The sequence below is a fragment of the Gracilinanus agilis genome, chromosome 1 (genome assembly GCF_016433145.1).
Source record: "Gracilinanus agilis isolate LMUSP501 chromosome 1, AgileGrace, whole genome shotgun sequence".
Lineage (NCBI taxonomy): Eukaryota > Metazoa > Chordata > Mammalia > Didelphimorphia > Didelphidae > Gracilinanus > Gracilinanus agilis.
In genome coordinates this window covers 778978889-778993910 of record NC_058130.1, presented here as the reverse complement: position 1 = coordinate 778993910, position 15022 = coordinate 778978889, and positions in this window count along the sequence as shown.

Sequence of the window (15022 nt, the reverse complement as noted above, 5' to 3'; positions counted from 1 at the left end):
AGGTTTGGAGACATCATGGGACACTGGCACTAGGGAGCAGCCCAGAAGCTGATTTTGCTGCAGGGTGGGAAACATGAAGAGGACTCCAGGCCCTGTTCCAATCTCATAGGCTGGGGCTGAGAGACCCCTGGACTCTCCCACAGCTGATCTTCTCCCTGTTTGTGAGCAGGGATCAGTATGTTGCAGTGTTGATCGAGAGCTCAGACTGCCCTGGATTAGGCCCATGCAGAAGTGTGGAGCAAGCCATGTTGGTATTCTTGTCTCCAGAATATCTGGTGATAATGGAGTCTGGGACTTACTAGGCCCTCAAGTTGCTGCACTTCAGCCCGAAATTCACCCATTGTGCAGTGCTTTAGAATGTGACAACAGGAGCTTATGGGTATTTTCCTTGGGGAAATGCAGCCAGAGCTGTGCCTGTGTGATAGGAACATATTTCCCCATGCGAGAGCTAGGGCTTTTATAATATCAGTGATGAGACAGACTCAAGGATGGGTGAGAGATGAAAACAAAAGGCTTTTCTGCTCCTTGACTAGTTGGGGTCCAAGGGCTTAGCCTTATAACCTCCTTTTCTTGGCCCCTGTGACTGCTTTTCCTCCCTTTGCCTTCTATGAAATCAGGCCCAGTATGATTCTGTCCCTTAAGCCCCTACACCTAACCCTTTGGAGACAGGCCAAAGGGCATTAATCCCAAAACTCCCATGGTTGCATATCACCACCAGGATCAAATATCTAAAATCCAAAGCTCTTCCTAACCTGAGTCCTTCCTATCTGTAAAAAAGGGAAAATTAAGGTTTTGGTTGGACTAAATATTTAAAGGGGTGGTCACCAAGAATTGAATAAATATCAATTCTAAAATGATTTTTAGCAATTTATTTATAAAATATAGGAGAGAGTGAAAGTAGAGAAATGAGAAGAGGGTAGAGTAAGAGAACTAGCTTAACGAACTATATTATGTGTTCAAGTCTTGGCTTTACTTTGGCAGGGCTCCAGAGGCCCCAGCCGGAGAGCCTAAAGTCAATTAACAAAGCATTTTAGCCATAAGGGCTCCTCCTAATCAAGGGGCCCTCCCGAGGCTAGTACCTCCAGGGAAGCTCAGCCTTTTTCACTCACCACCTGTAGTTCTAAGGGAGATTTATAAACAGTCTCACCAAGTCCAAGATCCCAGCCAGAGCTCCTCCAGGTCCAGTTCCAGGCCGAAAAGCACAATCCCCAGAAGTTCTTTCTTTTTACCCAGGCCATTTCTTTCATCACTTCCTGTGCCTTTCTCTCATTTCACGTGTACCAATTACAGCAAAGGCTTTGGCAGTCCGTCAATTCTGATTCGACACCCACTCTTGCACACATGGGTCACAGACCTCCCTCACTTGAGAATTGTGGTGGTGTTTACACCTTTGGTGATTAAATCTTAAAATAAGTAGGATAGGATTAATTCTATCTTCACATATCATTCCACCCTTCTTACACCTTATTCCCCTCTATATAGTCAGTGATGACACTGGCCTCCTGGCTGCTCCTTGAACAAGACACTCCATGTCCAGACTCTGGACATTTTCCCTGGCTGCGTCCCATAGCTGGAACCCTCTCCCTCCTCATTTCTGCCTCCTGACTTCTCTAGCTTTCATTAGGTTTCAGCTAAAGTCCCACCTTCTGCTAGAAGCCTGTCCCAAACATCCTTAATCATAGCGCCTGCCCTCCAAGATACTCTCCATGTTCTGGTTGTGTCTTGTGTGGGCATGATCACTCGCCTGTTTTCTCTTCCATTTAACTGGGAGCTCCTTGAAGGCAGGGACTATTTGTTTTTTTCCCTTTCTTCATTCCCTAGCACTTAACACACAGTGCCCTGGCTGTTGGCCAGAAGAAGCCGTGTGGGGAAGTGGAGGGAATGTTGCCGGGCTTGGGTTTGAATCGTACCCAGATGCCAACCACTATTGTGACCATGGGCCAGTCACTATACTTTGCCAAGACCCAGTCTCCTCATGTCCAAAATGGAGGTAATGATATCCCCAACTGGATGATCCTGCATTAAGGATAAAATGGCAAAAATGTATAAAAGCCTTTTATAAGCTTTGACTTACTCTGGAAGTGGGAGCTGCTGTTATTTTCATGCTCGGTGAGCATGTCAATTGAACATATTCCCATAGTGTATGAAGTACTTAATTAATAGTGTGAAGCTATAGGTGTGTTCACTTTACTGTGATCCCAGGCCCTTTTCAGCCAGACTTGGTATTTGCTCTTTTTCTCCTATCTGTATTTGCCTAGAATGTGAGAATAAATCTTGGGCTATTCAGTTCAGCCCACACCTGAACAAAATGGCCTTCTGTGAGATAGCCAATAAGTGGTCGTCTAACCTGTGCTTAGAGTCCTTCCTCCAGGGAAGGGATAACGAAGGCAGTCTACTCCACTAATTGTTCAGAAGGTTTTCCTGGATGCCTCAGCATGCCTCAATTTATTTCTTTTTTGGAATGCTGAAATCATATTTTTATTTTTTCCCAGTTACACGTAAAAACAATTTTTAACATCCCTTTTCTAAAATTTTGGGTTCCAAATTCTTTCCTTCTCTCCTTTCCCTCAGCCCTTATTGAGAAGACAAGCAATTGTTATTCATGTGTAGTTATATAAAACATATTTCCATGTTAGTCATGTTATAAAAGAAAAACAGCTAAAAAACCCCAAGGAAATAAGTATACTTCCATCTACAATCATATTCCATCCATTCTTTCTCTAGAAGTGAATGGCATTTTCCATCTGGGGTTCTTTGGAATTGTCTTGGTCATTGCATTGCTGAGAACAGCTAAGTCATTCACAGCCGATCATCTTATACAATATTGCTGTTACTGTGTATAGTGCCTCCTGGATCTGCTCACTTTACTTTGCATCAATTCATGAAAGTCTTTCCAAGTTTTTCTGAAAACATCTGGTTCATCAAAATAGAGTGTGTGTGGTGTGTGTGTGTGTGTGTGTGTGTGTGTGTGTGTGTGTGTGTATTTTAACCCTCACCTTCCATCTTAGAGTCAATATTGTGTATTGGCTCCAAGGCAGAAGAGTGGTGAGGGCTAGGCAATGGGGGTGAAGTGACTTGCCCAGGATCACACAGCTGGGAAGTGTCTGAGGCCAGATTTGAACCTAGGACCTCCCATCTCTAGGCCTGGCTCTCAATATTCACTGAGCTACCCAGCTGCCCCCCAAAATAGTATTTTATCACAACTTGTTCAGCCATTCCCCAGTTGATGGTCATTCTCTCAATTTCTAATTCTTTGCCTCCACAAAAGCAGCTGCTAGAAATATTTTTGTTTAAAAAGGCTCTTTTCCCTTTTCTTTTGGATCACTTTGGGATATAGATCTAGTATTGGTATGCAGGATTTTTATAGCTCTTTGAGCATAGTTCCAGATTTTTCTCCAGAATAGTTGGATAACTTCACAACTCCACCAATAGTGCAATAGTGTTTCACTTTTCTCACATCCCCTCCAACATTTATCATTTTCCTTTTTTTTATCAGATTAGTCAATCCAGTGACTGTGAGGTGATACCTCAGAGTTGTTTTCATTTGCATTTCTCTAATCATTAGTGACTTGGAGCATTTTTTCATATAGATAACTGATTACTTCATCTAAAAACTGCCTGTTTATTTCTTTCGATTATTTATCAACTGAGAATGAATGACTTATATTCTTATAAGCTTGACTCAATTTTCTATAAATTTGAGAAATAAGACCTTTATCAGAGACATTTGCTGTAAAATGTTTTCTCAGCTTCCTGCTTTTTTTCTAACCTTAGTTACATTGATTTTATTTGTGCAAAACCTTTTTAAATTTAACATAATCAGAATTATCCATTTATGTCTCTTAATGCTCACTATGGACAGCTAGGTGGCATAGTGGATACAACACTGGGCCTGGAGTTAGGAAGAGCTGAATTAATTAAAATCCAACCTCACACACTTCTTAGCTGCATGACTTTGGGCAAGTCACTTCACCCTGTTTTCCTCAGTTTCCTCATCTTTAAAATGAGTTGAAGAAAGAAATGGGAGCCAATGAAACCCCAAATGAGGTCATGAGGGGTCAGACATATGAAACAACTAAATAGCAATAATTCTCTCTCTCCCCCCCTCCTCCTCACCCCCTCCCCTCACCATTAGATCTCACAAGTGCTCCCCTAAATCACTAATATTATCACTCTTATGTTTAAATCACTGACCCATTTTGACCATATCTTGGTATACAGTGTGAGATGTTGCTCTGTACTTCGTTTCTGCCAGTTTTGTGCTTTCAGTTTTCCCAACATTTCTTATCAGATAGTGAATTCTTGTCCCACAAGCTTGGATCTTTGGATTTATCAAAGACTACATCACTGTAGTAATTTCTTAAGCATTTTTTCACTCATCTATTCCACTGATCCATCACTCTAGTGCTTAGCCAGTACCAGGTTATTTTGATGATATGCTTTATATCAGTTACTCCTTTGCAACATTAACCCACTGTTCCTAGTTCTGTCTTCAGAGGTTCTCTCTGTGAAAGTATTTTTTTTTTAAGATAACCTCCCATTTACCCCATAATTCTCAGGCTAAGCATTGCCAGGACCTTTAAGCCTTTCTGTATATGGCATGATCTGGAAACCCCTCGTTCCTTTCCATCAGTAAGCGTTTCTTTCTTTATTTTGTTTAAAAAAAAAAAAAACCTTACCTTCTGTCTTAGAATCAGTATCAGGAGGGGCAGCTAGTTGGCTCAGTGGGTGGAAAGCCAGGCCTAGAGACAGGAGCTCCTGGGTTCAAATTTGGCCTCAAACACTTCCTAGCTGTGTCATCCTAGGAAAGGTATTTAACCCCCATTGCCTAGCCCTTACTGCTCTTCTGTCTTGAAACTGATACTCAGTATTGATTCTAAGACAGAAGATAAAAGAGTTGTTTGGGTTTTGCTTTTGAAGAAAAAAAAAAAAGGCTTGAGGAGTACTCAGATAGGTAGGAGGAGAACCAGGGGAGACTGATGTTCTGAAAACCTAGAGAAAAGAGAGTATCAAGGAGGAAGGAGTGATCAGCAGGGTCAGAGACAGCAGAGGTCAAGGAGAAGGAGGCTTTAGAAAAGGCCATTGGTTCAGCAACTAAGAAAATCATTGTTAAGTCTGGAGAGATCAGTTTTGGTGCAATGGTGAGGTCAGAAATAAGACAGAAGAAAGTTAAGAAAAAATGAGCAGGGAGAAAGTGGAGGCACGATGAATGGCCTTTTCAAGGAGCTTAGCTACAAAAAGGGAAAGGAAGGGAATACACATTTATATAACACCCACTATATGCCATGCACTGTGCAAAGTGTTTTAGAAGTATTTCCTAGTAAGTGTCTATCTCTTAGGGAATGGCTGAACAAGCTGTGGTGTATGGTTTAGTGGCATACTCTTGTGCCATAAGAAATGAGGAACTGGATGAATTCAGAAAAACCTGGAAGGAATTATATGAACTCACGTAAAGTGAAGTGAATAGAACAAGAACACTGTGTCCAGTAACAGAAATAGATAATAATCAACTGTGAACAAATAAACCATGATCAGTAAAGCAAGTCTCCAAGACAATCACAAGGGACTCATGATGAAAAATACTCTCTATGGGAAAAGAAGGAACTGTAGGAGACTTGATTGCAGATCAAAGCATGTCATCTTCCACTTTATTTCCTTCATAAGTTTTTTATTGTATGTGCCTTTATTCACAACAAGAGCAATATGGAAATATGCATTGCACTAAAGCACTGGTATAACCTATGTCCGACTATTTATCACCACCAAGAGAATTAAAATCATAAAATGGCAGAAAACGGTTGTCAAAAATTATTTCTACATGTAACTGAAAAAAAAAATGAGTTTTTTAAAAAAAGAAATATCTCACAAATGACAGAAAAAATACAGTATTCTAATGGGAATGGATGGATTGAGTGAAAGTCTTTTGAAAAATTGAGTCATGGGCATCTTTTAGTTGGTAGGGAAGGAGCTAGTAGACAAGGAGAGATGGAAGATAAGAAAATGAGGATGACAGAAGAGGCAATCTTCTAGAGGAGATGAAAAGGAATGAGATAGCTCGAGCAGGTAGGAAGGTTAGCTTTGGCCAGGAGAAGAGCCACCTCATTCCCCTTCCTGGATGCCTCTTCTGGATATTTTTCAACTTATCAATGCCCTTGCCAAAATATGATGCCCAGAATTGAACAGGATATCGAGATATGGTCTGGCCAACTCAGAGCATATCAGGGATATCATCACTCTAACCTTGGTTACTTTTCCTCTCTAAATGTAGCCCAGCATTGTTGGCTGCTGTAGCAAACTCTTGGTCATTATGTAGCTTGTGGGCCACTAAAAAACAAGGTCTAACTTGTCTTTTGCTTTTCGTCTATACCATTTTCCCTATTAACTGATTTTTATTGTTTTTTGTTGAGTTGTTTTAATTGTGTTCAACTCATTATGACTTCATTTAGGATTTTCTCAGCAGGGATACAAGAGGGGTTCATCATTTCAGTCTTTATTTCATTTTACAGAAGAGGAAACTGAGACCTACAAGGTTAAATAACTTGCCCAGGATCACACAGCTAGTAAATATCTGAGGCTAAATTTAAACTTTGTTCTTCCTGACTCTAGGCCTGGCTTTCTATGCAGTGGGCCACCCAATTGACAATATATTGGGATCCCTTTGGAATTATAAACATTTGATGGGCAACACCTATATGGCAGAGAAAAGGCAGGGATCCACCTTAACTTTCCCAAATTCCCCTCCAAACAGTTTTAAAATAATATCTTCAAATGAACTTTAGAATGGAAGGTGTAAAACAATTTTCCAAATAAAAGTTAACTTAGAAGATTGGCAGGAAAGGTCTACCATACCTCAGTGAGAATGGAGCACAGTCCTAGTGCAGTCCATACCCTGGTAAGACAGCAACAGACTGTGCATTGGCAAGATGGTGGAGGCCTTAGAAGCAACTGAATTGCCAACAGTGGCTTTCAGAGCTCTTAGCCCACATATAGTAAGAGGATCAGAGAACTGATAAGAAGAATATTATAGGGGTCCCTTTTCTGGCACTGGGTACAAGGCTCTGTTGTATTGCCCATGTGCAAATCTGAATTGCAGTCTGAGAGTGAGAAGGACTAGAAAACCAGAACTTGTAGTTCCAGGGGATCAAGGACTCTGGTCACAGTTTCAGGGCAGAAAAAAGTGCTTGTGGTTGCTCACAGGCCAAAAGAGTAGAAAATACAACTCTCTTTAGATATACCACCTTGAAAAACTGAAAACTTATAGACCCCCAGAACTAGCTCTGAAAACAGCTGCACAAAAAACTGTGAAGCTTGGGATGGTACTTCCTCCACCTCAGGCATAGAGCCAAACTTTAACAGTTGAAAGTCAGGAAATAGATTGGAAAAATGAACAAACAACCAAAAAAAGAACCTGACCATAAAAAGTTACACTGGTGACAGGAGAAATCAAAACACAAACTCAGAAGAAAACAAAGTCAAAACTCTTACATCCAAAGCCTCAAAGAAAAATGTGAATTGATCTGAGGCCCCCCTCCCCCCAAAATTGCAGGAAGAGCTCAAAGATTTTTTAAGTCAAATAAGAGAGGTAGAAGAAAAATTGGGAAAAGAAATGAGAATGATACAAGAAAATCATGAAAAAATCAACAGCTTAGTAAAGGAGGCACAAAAATTTTGAAGAAAGTAACACCTTAAAAAACAGAAGTGAAGGGGCAGCTGGATGGCTCAGTAGATTGAGAGCCAGGCCTAGAGACAGGAGGTCCTAGGTTCAAATCTAGTCTCAGATACTTCCTAGCTGTGTGACCCTGGGCAAGTCACTTAACCCCCATTGCCTAGCCCTGTAACAAAATTAATATAGAAGGATGTACATAAAAGATATTAGGGTTTTAAAAAAAAAACCAGAAGTGATGGGGGGCAGCCAGGTAGCTCAGTGGACTGAAAGACAGTCCTAGAGACGGGAGGTCCTAGGTTCAAACCTGGCCTCAGACACTTCCCAGCTATGTGACCCTGGGCAAGTCATTTGACCCCCATTGCCTAGCCCTTACCACTCTTCTGCCTTGGAGCCAATACACAGTATTGACTCCAAGACAGAAGGTGAGGGTTTAAAAAAACAAACAAGTAGAAGTGGCCAAGTAATAGAAGAGACATGAAAATCCACTGAAGAACTCCTTAGAGCAGAATTGACCAAATGGAAAAGGAGATGCAAAAGTTCACTAAAGAAAATGATTCCTTAAATATTAGAATTGTGGGAATGGAAGCTAATGACTCCATGAGATATCCAGAAACAATAAATCAAAATGAAAAGAAGGAAAAAAATATGAATTACCTCATTGGAAAAACAACTGGCCTAGAAAATAGATCCAGAAGAGATAATATAAGAATTATTAGTCTACCTGAAAGCCAGGATACAAAAAAGAACCTAGACATCATCTTTTAAGAAATTGTCCAGGAAGACTGTCCTAATATTCTAGATCTGGAGAATAAAATAGAAATTGAAACAATCCACCAATCACCTCCAGAAAGATCCCGAAATAAAACTCCCAGGCATATTATAGCCAAATTCCAGAACTCCCAGGTCAATGAGAAAATACTGTAAGAAAGCTTAAAGAAATAATTTAAATTATTTTAGAACCACAGATGAGATAATACAAGATTTAACAGTTTCTACGTTAAAAGATTGGAGGGCTTGGAATACAATATTCCAGAGGGCAAAAGAAGAAAGATTACAACCAAAAATCATCTATCTGGCAAACCTAAGTATAATCCTTCAAGAGAAATAATGGTTATTCAGTGAAAGTGAGGACTTTTAAGCATTTTGGATAAAAAAAAAAGCAGTCAAATAGAAAATTTTACTTTCAAATATAAGACTTGAGAAAAGGAAAAAATATATAAGACTTGAGAAAAGGAAAAAAATATAAGACTTGGAAAAGGAAAAAAGAAGTTATAAAGGATTCAGTAATGTTAAACTGTTTATATTCCTACATGAGAAGATGATACTTGTACCCTTAATTGGACAGTTGTGAGTATATACAAAGAGAGTACTAGTATGAGTTGACTATGATGAAATAACTAAATATATAAAATTAAGGAGTGAGAAAGATAAATGCCTTGAGAGAAAGGGGAAGAGAGAGGTAGAATGGGGTAGATTATCTCACATAAAAGAGGTGCAAAGAGCTTTTGAAGTAAAAGACAAGATGGGGGTAGAACACTTGAACCTTACTCATTGAAATTTAAATTGAAGGGGGGAAAACAACTCCCCAAAAAAGAAAGGAATCGGCTCAGAGGGAATAATACTTATACTCAATTGGTATAGAAATCTTACTCTACCGGAAAGTAGGAGGGAATGAAGATAAGAGAAGGGGAAGATTATGACAGAAGGGAGGGTAGATTAGGGGAGGTAGTAGTCCGAAGTAAAAACATTTGAGGATGGCTGTGAAAGGAGATAAACCAGGAAAATTGGTTGGGGGGGTGGGAAATACACAATAATCATAACTATGAAAAAAAATTATATCATTTCTTTGATTGAGGCTTCGTTTCTTTTTATTTTATTTTATCATTTATTAATATTTATATTTTAGAAAAGTTAATATGGTTACATGATTTATGCTCTTTCTTTCCCCTTCACCCCCCAACCTCCCCCCCTCCCCTGGCCGATATGCATTTCCACTGGTTTTAACATGTGTCATTAATCAAGACCTATTTCCAAATTGTTGATAGTTGCATTGGTGTGGTACTTTCGATCCCCAATCCTGTCCTCATCAACCCATGTATTCAAGCAGTTGATTTTCTTCTGTGTTTCCTCTCCTGCAGTTCTTCCTCTGAATGTGGGTAGCATTCTTTACCATAAGTCCCTCAGAATTGTCCTGGGTCATTGCATTGCTGCTAGTACAGAAGTCCATTACATTCGATTTTACCATAGTATATCAGTCTCTGTATACAATGTTCTTCTGGCAATGCTCCTTTCACTCTGCATCAATTCCTGGAGGTCTTTCCAATTCACATGGAATTCCTCCAGTTTGTTATTCCTTTTAGCACAATAGTATTCCATCACCAGCATATACCACAATTTGTTCAGCCATTCCCCAATCAATAGACTCCCCCCCCCCATTTTCCAATGTTTTGCCACCACAAAAAGTGTGGCTATAAATATTTTCGTGCAAGTCTGTTTATCTATGATCTCTTTGGGGTACAATCCCAACAATGGTATGGCTGGATCAAAGGGCAGGCATTCTTTTATGCCCTTTGAGCATAGTTCCAAATTGACATCCAGAATGATTGGATCAGTTCACAACTCCACCAGCAATGCATTAATGTTCCAATTTGGTGAGGCTTCATTTCTAAAAATTATAGAATACTGAGTCACATTTATAAAAATGCAAGTCATTCCCCACTTGATAAATGGTCAAAGGATATGAAGAAGCAGTTTTCAGATGAAGTAATCAAAGCTATATTCACATGAAAAAATGCTCCAAATCACTATTAATTAGAAAAATGCAAATTAAAACAACCCTGAGGCACCACTAGCAGATTGGCTAATATGGCAGTAAAGGAAAATTACAGATGTTGAAGGGGATGTGGGAAAGTTGAAATACTAATGCACTGTTGGTGAAGTTGTGAACTGTTCCAACAGTTCTAGAGAACAATTTGGAACTATGCCCAAAGGGTATAAAACGATGTATATTTTGACCCAGCAATACTACTACTAGGTCTGTATTCCAAAGAGTTAAGAAAAAAGAAAAAGGACCTATTTGTACAAAAATGTTTATAGCAGCACCTTTCATGGTGGCAAAGAACTGGAAATCAAGGGGATCCTACCAATTGGGGAATGGCTGAACAAGTTGTGATACATGATTATAAAGGAATATGATTGTGCTCTAAGGGATGGAGAGCAGAATGGTTAAAAAAAAAAACCTGGAAAGACTTCTTTGAACTTTGATACAAAGGGAAGCAGGCAGAACCAGTAGAACATCATACACAGTAATGGCAAGATTGTACAGTGATCCACTGTGAATGGCTCAGCTATTCTCTGCAATACAAGGCTCTAAGATAGTTGTGAAGAACTTATGATGAAAAAAAAAAACAAACTAGAAAGAACTGATGGAATCTGAATGCAAGTGGAAGCACACTTTTAAAAACTTTATTTTTCTTGCTTGTTTGTCCTTTGATCTGTGTGTTCTTTCACATGAGTAATATGGAAATATGTTTTGCATGACTGCACATGTATTATCTATATAAAATTGCTTGCTATTTCAGGGAGGTGAGGAAAGGAGAGAAATGATTTGGAATTCAAAATTTTAAAAATTATATTTAAATTATTTTCATGTATAATGGGGGGAGAGAATTAAAATTTTTTAAAAAGAAAGCATTCAGTCAAGTACACTGGGCAAATTTTTTCTGTAAAGCAAGGGACTAAATGATCTTTCTGAGACCTTTCATCTTGAGCCTATAAATATTACTCACCCATTTGGACTTTGGGGCAAACTGAAAAGTTTAGGGTTAACCTCCTCTTAGAGGTTCTCTGAGAATTTAGAGAATTCTGGAAATGTAGAGTCCATTGAAAGCTTCCTCATACTTTCTCTTAATATACTTTTTTCTAAGGTCTTAGAAGATAGACCCCAGGAGGCCATCATAAATGTGACCTCCAACCAGACCAGAGCCACCACCCTAATCCCAATATGACCTGGGGCATTGCTTATCACCAGTTTCAAAGAAGTGTTCCTTATGGTATCCAGCAGTTAGAATATCTTTATCATCTGGTTATCAATAAGCCACTAACATGCTGTGTGACTGTGAGAAACTCTATTTCTGTCTTTGGGCTTTCAACATCTGTGAATCTGGGAAATCTTAGTTGAGTGAATGGTTTGGGGATCTTGGCAAATTCTTCTGGTGAGGAAGAAGCAAAGAGTTAACTTTCATAATGAGAATAATTTTTCAGCCTGGTGTAAGGGAAAGATCATCTGAGAAGCAATTGACACCTTGGTAGTACTCAAGTTCCTTCTGGCTATAAATCCTGGGATATGGCGAATTTCTTTCTTTGAGTTTCAAGGTTATCAACTGAGGATCTGATAAGATGCTTTTACTTGTGTCAAAGGCAGTATAAGTGTAAGCCCTCACCCTATTCAGTTTAAAGGGCCCCTTTGCTATGGGATGTAATTTCCAAAATTTTTTTTTTATTATTTTTTTTTAAACCCTTGTACTTCGGTGTATTGTCTCATAGGTGGAAGATTGGTAAGGGTGGGCAATGGGGGTCAAGTGACTTGCCCAGGGTCACACAGCTGGGAAGTGTCTGAGGCCGGATTTGAAACTAGGACCTTCCGTCTCTAGGCCTGGCTCTCACTCCACTGAGCTACCCAGCTGCCCCAATTTTCTATAGTTTTTAAGGAGGCTTATTCTGATCTATCTGTTAGATCTTGGGAAGGTTTTTGCTCTACACAATTCCTCTTTGGAATGCTATTTTGTGTAGTGGAAGTTTTAATCTAGAGTTCAACTCGGCAAACATTTCAGGACCCCATTTTCCTCTTCTGTCAACGTGTTGGACTCTATGATCCAGGTCATAGAAAGGTATTCTGTGCTCCTTCCTCAAAGTGCCAAGTGAAAAGAAATCCCTTAGGAGTTCAGTGAAAAATAAGGCAGCGGGCATTCTGGAAAACATTTTGGAACTACGTCCACACAACCATATATAACCCAAAGAGATGTTAAACTGCGAACCCTTTAACCAGCTGTACAACTACTGAGTCTCTATCCCAAAGAAGATCAAAAAAAGAAAAAAGATTCATATGTGTGCAAATATTTATAGTAGCTGTTTTTTATGGAGGCAAAGAATTAGAAACTGATGCCCGTGTGTTGGGGAGCAATGGAACAAGTTATGGCATATGAATGTAACAGCACACCATTGTGCTATAAGAAATGATGAAGAGGATAGTTTCAGAAAACCTTGGAAAACTTGTAGGAACTGATGCAAACTTAAGTGAGTAGAACCAGGAGATTAATTTGTATAATAACAATATTGTAAAGATGATCAACTCTGAAAGATTTAGAAACTGAACGCAATGATCAGCCATGGTTCTAGATGGCCCATCATGAAACATGCCACCCCCTTCAGCCTGGGTGCTGGTGAACTCAGAGTCAGATTAAGACAGATTTTTTTGGACATGGCTAATGCAGGAATGTTTTACCTGACTATACATCTTTGTAATAAGTTTTTATTTTTCTTGCTTTCTTCTTGTGGGAGAGGGAGGAGTGGGAAGGAGAGAATTCAAAGCTGAAAATAAAATTGCAAAAAAAAAAAAAAGAATAAGACAGTGTAGTCTGGGAAGTCTTCCTGGAAGAGGAGGTGGTACCTGAGTGGACCTTTGGAGGTTTAGGACAGTTTGGTTTGGACATCATGGCATTCATTTTATTTTGTTTAATTTTTAGTGACTTCATTTTCTTTTTGAAAATAATTTTATTTTCAATTAACACACATTTCTTTTCTCTTTCCCCACTGAAAAAGAAAAAAAACCTATTATTTCCAAACTGCATAGTTAAGCAAACAAATGCCTTTCACTCTTTGTACCCCAAAAGGCACATCTCCATCTGTATGCTAGGTCTGTTGTCTGTGTATTGGGAGGAGGCTGTGGTGCTTCCTCTGGCTCTTTGGCACCTTGGTTGGTCACTATACTGACAGAATTCTTGAGGCTTTCAGAGTTGGCGTCTTCTGGAGATGGTTTCGCCCCTTTTGCTTACTCTGTTCCACAGCAGTTCACACACAGCCTTCCTAGGTTTCTCTGAAACCGAACCTTTTCTTATTTCTCACATCACCCTGGGTTTTCCTTACTTCCATGCGCCATAATTTGCTCAAGCATTCCCCAGTGGATGGGCATCCGATTCCAATCCTTTGTCACTCTGAAGAGTTGCTCTGAAGATTTGTGGGCGTATAGACTCTTGGGGGTGGGGTGCAGGAGGTAAAGGCCGACGAGCAGTATTGCTGGGGCCAAGGGCTGTGCACTTTAGTCACTTTTTTGGACAGTTCCTTGTATTGGGGGAAAACCGTGTGAGCCAATGATGGAAGAGGGATGGGGAGATAGTGCAGGGTTTGTGTCCATGGGAGAGGCCCTTCACATGCCCGGGGAGATAAGGGCCTTCCCAGCCCAGTGCTTGCCTGGATTTCTTTATCTGATCAGTCAGATCACAGGTTTGCTTCTTGTCCCTGGGATTATAGATGGAACTCTGGCAACGGCACCCACCCCCTTTCTTCTAGAAGAGGACACGGAAACCCAGAAAGCAGGATTAGTCCAGGAAGCTAAGTAGTAGTTCAGGTGGGATTTGAACCCAGGCCTTCTCAAATCCAAGGCCAGCACTCTCTCATGTGCAGTGTAGGAAAATAGAGCAGGAAGCGAGTGTGGGCAAATTATGAAAACTGTGGCAGCCTCCATTTCCTCATTTGTAGAAGAGGAGCAGGCTGTTGGGGGGCTCCAGCATGGCCTCTAAAGGCCAATAGAGACGCCACTTAATGCTGTGCCATTGTCTGGGGTGCAATGGGTTCATCTTGAAGAAAAAAGCTGTTGAAGTAGATGATTCGTAGGCCCGCTTTCATTTCTTTGGGTGTAGGCATAAGGTGGAACCCTGGAGCTGCCTGGGCCCAGGACTGGGAGGAATTCTGTATGGCAGGCATTGTTCTGTACCGTGGGAATGTGGGTCATCTAACAGCCACTAGGGGCACCCAGGACACAGAGCTTGGGGCCTAGAGTTCAAGTTGTACCTCAGACACTCACTAGCCGTGTGACTTTGGGGCAAATACAGGCCCGTTTCTGGCCTCAGCTCCCTGCTATACTCTAGGGCATGGTCGCTGCTCCCAGGCTCCTCCTGACTGTGTCTCTGTGGCTATCCCTTCTTCCAGGAAGTCTCCCAGTTACAATCTCTCCCTTCTGCAGCCCCCCCAGGGCTCGGCTCTCTCCGCAGTGCCATTAGCCAAAGCGCAGTGCCCGTTCTAGGAGCTGCGCCCGCACTGAGCACCCCACTGACCTCCTTCTGGAGGGGGGTCGTGTGA